Here is a 9,132-nt window from a genome sequence, read left to right on the forward strand (position 1 = left end):
ACACCTTTGATGCCAAAAAATGACTTAGGCGATTATTTTAGGAAGGTGACGATATGCATATTACATCCAAATGCAAATAGCAGTGTGTAATATCCTGTCTCTAATTTCGATTTGAGGCACATGTTTAACCTTTCTAGTTTAATCTGAGTCGTGAAAATTTGACGAGAATAAAAAAAAATCATATTATTCAGATCAAAAGTACAACTTTCCCATTTTTTTTTTTAGAAATTTGATGGACTGAATATTGCCTTGTCATATTGAAGTTGAAGCGCGTGTAATCAGTGTAGTGTAGATGTAACATAACTTACAAAGAGGAAATGAACTTCAGAAAAAATAGAAAAGAAAAAAATCTTGATCAAAACCACCTTCACGTTATTTATTTGAGTCATGTTGTACAGAATACGAATCACTCCATATAAGGAGAAAAACACAAAGGGCTAAAAGGGAAGTTAAGGCAACCACAAGGCACATTTCACCTGACCACCCTGCATCCTTCAGCATCTCTCTGAATTCAATTCAACTCAGTTCAATTCAATAAGATTTCATTTATCCACAAAGGGAAATTAATGTGCTGCAGTTTGTCAGACTGAAGAATTGTGTGTCTAACCAGGTGATCAGCAGCACAGGAGCACCACAGGGGACTGTACTCTCACCATTCCTTTTCACTCTGTACACTTCAGACTTCCAGTACAAGTCAGACTCCTGTCATCTACAGAAATATTCAGATGACTCTGCAGTTGTCGGGTGTATCAGAGATGGACAAGAAGCTGAGTACAGAGAGCTGGTGGACCGCTTTGTGGCATGGTGTGGGAACAATCATCTCATCTTGAATGTTAACAAAACCAAGGAGATGATTGTAGATTTCAGGAGAAACAGGGTCAGATCAAACCCTGTTTCCATCATGGGAGAAGAAGTGGAGGTGGTTGAGGAATATAAATACCTTGGTGTTCATGTGGACAACAGACTGGACTGGAGACACAACAGTGAAGCCATCTACAAGAAAGGACAGAGCAGACTGTACTTCTTGAGGAAGCTAAGGTCCTTCAAGGTTTGCAACAAGATGTTGCAGATCTTCTACAAGTCTGTTGTTGAGAGCGTCATTTCCTCTTGCGTCATCTGTTGGGGCAGCAGCATCAGAACCAGCGACCTAAAAAGACTCAACAACCTGATAAAGAAGGCTGGTTCTGTTCTGGGTACGACTGTGGTACCTCTGGAGACAATAATGCAAAGAAGGATTTTGCATAAAATCAAGAGAATTATGGACAACCCTGAACATCCTCTCCATGAGACTGTTATCAGAAAACAGAGTCTCTTCAGTCAAAGCCTTCTTCAGTTTGGATGCAAAACGGACCGCTACAGGAAATCTTTCCTGCCCACAGCTCCTATAATAACTCCTTGATTTAATTGAGCTACATCAACATTTAATTTCCCTCTGGGATAAATAAAGTATTTTTTAATTGAATTGAATTTGAATTTGAATTGAATTGTTATTGAAAATATGCTATTGTTATAGATAGATAACAAAATACAAAGCTGACAAATGTGTAGAAATTTGTCTCCTAGCAGAAAGAGAAGAGAGAGGTGTGGTAGAAGTCTTTGGCATGAACTTATTGGAATCGTGTTTTTGTAGCTCAGCAACAACTTAGCTGATGATGTCATACTCAGTGTTCGCAGGTAACTGGTGAACTCTCTCAGTGGACAACATGGACAGGAACTCACAGCCAACAGTTCAGCGTCTCTCTGACCATATAGACTTAAAGCTGAGTACAGAGTTGTTCCTGCAGCCATGTCTTAACTTTTGGCTTTTTAACAGTGATCGCTCACTGTGATGTTTTTCTCAAATTTATTTATTTATGCATTCATTTTTCATTATTATTATTATTATCATTGTAAATATTCTTTTTTAAGGAAAAAATTTGAGCTACTTGACTAATTTTGAATTTCCCCCACTGGGGGATGAATAAAGTATTGTTCTACTCTTTCTATTCTATTTCTACTAAATATTAAATAATATTGTCCTCCTGGTATTCCCACTGTGCCCTTGTCAGTGCTCCAAGCTTGTCCATTTTATTCACCAGTGATCTCACACTTCCCATGATGATCAAGGAAAGAAGTAGTTTTAACTTCCTCCTCCTTACTCTCCATGTTGTTTCCGCTCTACATCCCTTACATCTCCTCTTCAACTCATCTGGATTTGGGGTCTTATTGCAGGGATATACTGCTCCAGGATGCAAGCAGCTTTTCCGTTGCCATGGTTGTGCATCATAACAAAATGTTAGAGTTACAAGCAGAAATCATTCCAACAGCACAGCATCCAGATAAATCAACCAGCATAAAAACTTTTTTTTTTTTTAATCTGTGTTTAAACATATAAAAAGCTTATCAGAAAAATCTCAAGATGATGCAAATAAAGACAAAGTATATTCAGAGCTGATTCTAAAATATTCCTCTAAAAACCTTGAAGGCTTTCACAAAAGCAGAATGTAGGCAAATAAGCTGTAGGACAGGTATCACACCTGTCACAGATGGGATCGATGTTTGGTTATATTCTTTCCGGTTTCTCCTTAGTAGGATTAAGATATTTATTTAGCATATTTAGCAAGGACAAATAAGAGCTCATTTTCACCTTCTGAAACAACTCAAATATCAAAATATTCATAGTTATTAAGCAAACGCCGCATTGTTGATTTTTTTTTTTACAACACCTAACTATTGCATTAAACCATTGTTTTACTATAGCAGCATTCGGACAGAGCCGTTCTAAGAACGGTCCTCCTCGAATTCCGTTCTGATAACTGCCCTTCTCCAGGGGAACTGTTTCAGTTTGCATTCACACATGAGTCAGGACCTGATAGAGACCGATGCAACGCAACCGTCTGAGACAGCGACGTGTTACTTTAGCGCCACTTTCAACAACAAAACCCGGTAAAAGTAAGGAGAGAAGAAAAAAACACCACCAAGAAGCTAACATGGAGAGCGGGGAGGCCACCGTGTTCATGGTCTGCATGATGGTGATATTAATCATGGACGATCACATCGGGCGTCTAACATGGAGGCTGGAAGAGCTCACAGAGAGAGTCAGGAGACGAAGGATGGAGCGCAGGCCGTACTTCTTGGTTTCATGAAGGAAGGAGAGCAGAGCGCCGCAGACAAAGGAGACCACGTGGAGGTTTAACTTATTAAACACGCGCAGGTTGTGTCCGTGTCGTATGAGGAAACATTTCAGCCTGACCACATGACAAGGGGCGGAGCTACCCACCACCAAACACCTCCGTCAGATGTGTTCCTATGGAAACCAGAACAGACCCAGCTGAGGAGAAGGAGCTGAAATGGTTCCAGGAACTGAGGGCCGTGGTCCCGAGTTCCTGTATGTGCGAATGCGGGAAAAAACGGCCCCGTTCCTGAAAAGGTTACAGGAACTGCCAAAGGTTCCTACAGTGGGAATGCGGCTAATGTTACTAGTGTAACAAGGTTTAATTTGGCTTGTGTATAATTCCACAAAATTATTATTTTTAACCTGACATTTATAAGACTAGTCAGGTGGAACTTTTGTTTTCGTTTTCGGTTTCTGTACATTCTTTTATGGGGGAGCAACATTTGTGACAAAAGACACGGTCCCGCCTAAACTCTTCCTCTTTTTTCTGATGTTCGGTGAGGAAAGGTGGAGGAAAATAAAGACCTTCGGAAAGAGCAGCGGTGTGGTCCCCATTTGTTCTAACCTTAACGCAACGCAGAGGTTTCATACCGGTTCCACCAGTTTCTCAACCAAACAACGTCTGTGTCGTTCCGCATTGCTGCATGCGCTGCGGCTGCCTACCGTATCCTGCCGCTGATCAGGTAAGTCCGCCAGAAGTTGAATCAGAATTGGTGGAAATTTTGCACTCAGGGCTTTGCTTCTGCAAAGATTTACATTTATACTACCGCGTAGTTGTTGTTTTGGTATTTGTCCGGCAGAATGTGAGTATTATAACCAGGGAGCGTATTAGATGGTCGCTGAAATTCTTGAATTAATCCTCATAAACACAAAATGAACCACTGCAAAGTCAGTAATCAAATAGCTGAAAATGGAACCAATTGTTTGATGAGCTGAGTCTGTCACAACTATGATCAACAGTTTACAACAAATTAGTATAAGAATAGCCGCTGTCTGTTTCTGTGGTTGTTACTGATGATTTCAGTGACTTGGTGTTTCCCAAAAGATTTTTCCTTTGATTTCTACCAAATCTGGAATCGTATTTCATAAACACAGAAGTCTTTGTAAATAGTATAAATGTAAATGTAAATGTATTTTATTTCTGCAGCCCTTTACAGACAATCCTTACGATGTACCAAAGTGCTTTACAGCAGGTAATAAATAAAGAGAAGAATAAGTAAAAACAAATAAAAACAATAAAAGAACAGTGAAAGCAATAAAATACAACAAAATCATATAAGATAAAATAAGATAAAAGTGTCATCATGCTACTGGGTTTTAAAAGCCATCCTAATTAAGCAGGTTTTTAGCCTAGATCTGAAGAGGCCCAGGTCAGAAATAAGACGCAGCTGGACGGGGGGCTTATTCCAGAGCCTGGGGGCAGCTTTGGGAAAAGGCTCGCTCACCCCAGGGTTTGTATTCTGACCTGGGCACTTCCAGCAGAAACTGATCTGTTGACCTCAGAGCTCTACCAGGACTGTTAAAAGCTCAGATAAATACGACGGGGCGAGGCCGTTAAGAGCTTTAAAAACAAACATTAAAAGTTTAAAATCAGTTCTGTAAAGGACAGGAAGCCAATGGAGGGAGTTAAGAACAGGAGTGATGTGCACACGTCTGTTGGTGTTGGTTAAAAGACGGGCAGCAGCGTTCTGCACCAGCTGAAGGCGGCTGAGAGAAGACTGGGAGACGCCCACATAAAGCGCATCGCAATAGTCTGACCTTGAGCTGATTAGGGCACGGATGGCTTTCTCGAGGTCATGAAGACTTAAAAACATTTTAACTTTGGCCAAGAGACGCAACTGGAAAAAACTAGTCCTGACGACATAAACACATTTTTGATAAAGAAAATATCATCTCTATAGACATAGAGGCTGTAGGTCTTTGAATGAACCACCAAGTGGCAGCACATCACAGCAGTGGCAAACTGTCATCCATCAGTTCACATCACATTTCAATCCAAAGTCATTTTCACACTTAAACTCTGTACAATCCCCTGAAATCACCTCTGGATGTTATTTCTAGTTGCCTTTTCGCACACTTTCTTATCTGGTGCATCCAATTCAGAAGTTCTTGAGCACAAACGGGTTTTTACACAACACTGATGAGCACAATTTTTAAAGTGTGACTTTTCTGCGGTGGCTCCAAAAGCTGCTGATTATATCCCCGCATTACAGCAGCTGAGGGAGAATACTGCTCGTTATGGGTTCCCGTGAAGTGTCTCCTCTGCAAGTCGATGGAAGCCACCACTGTAGCAGAATATGCTGATGAAAACTTGTTGATTGGTGAAAATGAATGAAGCCACTGTAACCTGTTTGAGTATAGCTTTCAATCTTTGTCCACCGCAAGTGTGCATCTGGATTTCTTCCAACCATTAACTGTGTTAACTGTAAGTCGGCTGTAGCTCAGAAAGGAAGAGCAGTCGTATGCATATTGGATGGTCGGGGGTTCACTCCAGTCCCAGTGCATTTACATAGTTCAATTTGACACATGGGAAGACAAAACATTTGGAGATGATTGTGGATTTTAGGAGAAGTATAAATAAGTCAAACACTATTTCCATCTTTGAAAAAGAGGTGGAGAAGCACTTCAGACACCTGCTTGCACACCTGGACAACAGACTGGTTCCGGACTGGAAATGTTTTGCAGCAGGATGTTGCATATCTTCTCAAAGTCTGTGATGGAATGGGGAGTTTTCTTTGCAGACATTTGTTGGGGTAGCAGCATCAGAGCCAGTGACTCACAGAAACCGAACAAACCGATGAAGAAGGCTGGCTCTATGCTGAAAAAAACAACTCATAAGATTTACTTAAAAAAGCCTTTGTAAGTATTTGCACTCAAATGATTTAAGTATGATTGAATGCTGCAATATCAAGTAAATTTTACTTACCATAAAACATAACAGTTTTGAAGATATTAAGTAACATTTACTTAATTAAATCTAAGTTTTAAGTTATATTTATTTAAACAAATGATTAAAGTCTTGTTTTTCATAGGCAGGAACATAATTTTACTCAAAAGTTTAAGTAAATTTGATATATCTGTAGGATTTGCTGTTATGAAGTAACTTAGTAGATTTTAACGATACACTTTCAGAGTAAGGTTTATGTAGTGTTTCTAGGTTTATGTACATACAACTATTAAACATTTAAATTGTACGAGAAAACCTAAGTAAAACTTACCCTTCCCCCATAATTCATGTATTACGTTAATAAAATGTTTAATTTTACTTAAGAAGCTCTAGTTCTTACTGAATCTTAAAAATACAAGGTAGAACTGATGACAGTTACTCTAATAGAGTTTACCTCACCAAAAAGTCACTTTTGGAGTTGCACAGTTGCACAGTTGGAGTTGAGCTTCAGACAGTATGCCGAGCGTTTACCCACAATGCATTTTGCTCCTACCCGAGCCGAAATCAGCCGGCCTGAAGGTGATTTTGCTTAAGCTCTAAACTCTGTAAACTTTAGCAACATTTGAAACATTTTCAGGTGAGAAAGTAGTCGTTTAGACCCCCAACGTGTTGAAAATCTGACAAAATACCGGCTGTTTACAATTTTGTTCCGACGAATTCGGCGCTACTAAAGCTAGCCGCAGTGAGCAACGCACTTCCTGTTATTTTCACAAAATAAAATACCCGTTGCATTTTATCATAGGGAAAGCCATTACAATACAATTAGTTCTTTTGTTTTGAAAACATGAAGTGAACCTACCCTCGTTCACAGCCCTTTTACAGACAGCCGTTCCACTTCCTATTCGCCCCATTATAAAAAATTTGGCTGCAGTTCAGTTGATTTTCTCTGGGGGCGCTGGTGAGCGAGTGCAGAATGACCATTTTCCATAGGGCTGGCGCTAATAACTCAAAAAATGTCCCCGCTAGCGGCTGAAACCTGAAAATAATACTGTGATTTCTGACAGAGGGATGTGGATTTATATCGAAAGTACAATAACCTGGGAGTAATAGCTTTCTGTTTTCTTACAGGTCTGGCATTTGCGAGTCAGTATCCGCTAGCATCTAGCTAACGGAATCTGAAGAACGCACGGCTGATTACGACCGGCTGCTTTACGGCACTCGTCCACTGTGCCAGAGTGCTAACCTGGTGCTGCTAACAACAACCAAAGCTAAACCAGAGGCTAGTCAGAGAGTATGTAAAAGGGCTGTGCTGAAATCTGTAACTATTTGAGCTAACACCTCTCTGCTAGCTCAGCGCTAGGACTGACCATGCCGTAAAGTGATGCCACATGCGTGACGTCACTGGGGATGCAATACTGACAATAAATGTGTATTTTAAACAAATCTAGTGAGTCTAAAAAATCAAACCAAGTGCCGTTTGAAAGGATAATTTATCCTGCCTTTAGGAAAATTAAAATGAAAAAATATAACAAATTCTATCAAAAGCAATGGCTGCATCTAAGGTGGATTTCATAGTACCACCATAGAGTTCGGCGTGCTCTGCACTGCTTCGTTGGCGCCCCAAGAGTGCAGTACCACCCGGAAATAGCCGCCAGTTTTCCCTCTCCTCATAATAGAGACTCTCTGCCTCGTTGTAGCTAGCTTGAAACTGCCGTTTTGACAGGAAATGACGATCGGTGACGTCACGTTACATTGCATCTAGGGTAGTTTGAGTATGAGTAGTAACCTCATGATGCATACCCAACATTTCGGCGAATCTAGTATGCATTCGGGAAAAAAGTCAGTATGAGTAGTAGGAGTAGTAGGAGAAGTATGCGGTTTCGAACACGGCCATTGTCTTAATGGGCGGATTTTTGTCTGACAAAAAAAACAGAAAAATATGTGAATGAGAGCAGCTTTTTTGGGAATTCAGCTGTATCAATATACATGTATGGTTAAACATTTCAAAAAGAATAAGCAAACAAAAATGGAACTTCAAGCATTTATCGAGGTCCATGTCAGTGTAAATTAGCATGTGTAGTAGTGATTCGATCTTCAATCCCATCATCTGCCTGTTAGTCTGCTTTTGAGAAGCTTTTGATCGAACTAATGTGTTCACATGCATTTCAAAAGTCTGGTTTTGTCAGACTGATTCAATGATTCCTTTGGTTTTCATGGTGTCATGTAAATGTTCTGTGAGCTATTAAACTACAGAGAGCCTTACATCAGACGGGAAAATCAGTTGCAAAAAGGACCAACAGAGGCCGAGATAAAAGAGGGAGGCGAAGACGTAGCTTTAAGCTAGCCATTGAAATAGATCAGAACGCTTCTCTGGGCTCTTTAGCTTTAGGAGGGAGACGTTCTTGTCACCGATCACAGTAAATCTGCAGCTTTTTAAAAGGCAGCACTGTTCCTCTTTAAAAGACAGCACAGAGCTGTGTCCTATAGTAACCTCGAGCCATGACTGTTGTCAACCGCTCTCGTCACATTACTGCCCGTGGCCTCGTTTTATTTCTGAAAGGAAACTCCCTCACTGCTTCTGTCCTTCTGTCGAGGCGTCTTTTCATGTCCACGGCTTATAATTGAAACCACAGAACAAGGATGATGGAAAAGCTGTTTCGTGTTAGGCACAATGTGAACTAGCAGTGCAGGAAAGGAGGAAGCTGGGATGTATTTGCTTTGAAGCTGCTCCCCGGTTTCCTCTGAGTGCAGCCTGCCAGCCCGACACAACTGGAAAGCACCACCAGCCAGAAATACCACAATGGTATGCCTGCAGATAGAGCCACAGCTTCCTCTCTGCTCTGTAGAGCACAGAGCTAAGAGATTCTGCACCGTGCTGCAGGACTCACATCCCAATATGAAAGTAATTACAGGATTCTAACCTGCGCGTATTCTTTTTTTTTCTAGCCAGAGACTCAATGGCGAGGCCTTGATGTGGTTATCCTGACGCCCACTCGCTGCTGTAATCCCCTCTGTCTCTGAGCCCAGCAGGAGACTCGGATCACTGTCATTTCAATGGAACAGCCTCTGGTATTATGGCGCAGGTGTTTGG

This window comes from Odontesthes bonariensis, chromosome 3 (assembly GCF_027942865.1).
Source record: "Odontesthes bonariensis isolate fOdoBon6 chromosome 3, fOdoBon6.hap1, whole genome shotgun sequence".
Lineage (NCBI taxonomy): Eukaryota > Metazoa > Chordata > Actinopteri > Atheriniformes > Atherinopsidae > Odontesthes > Odontesthes bonariensis.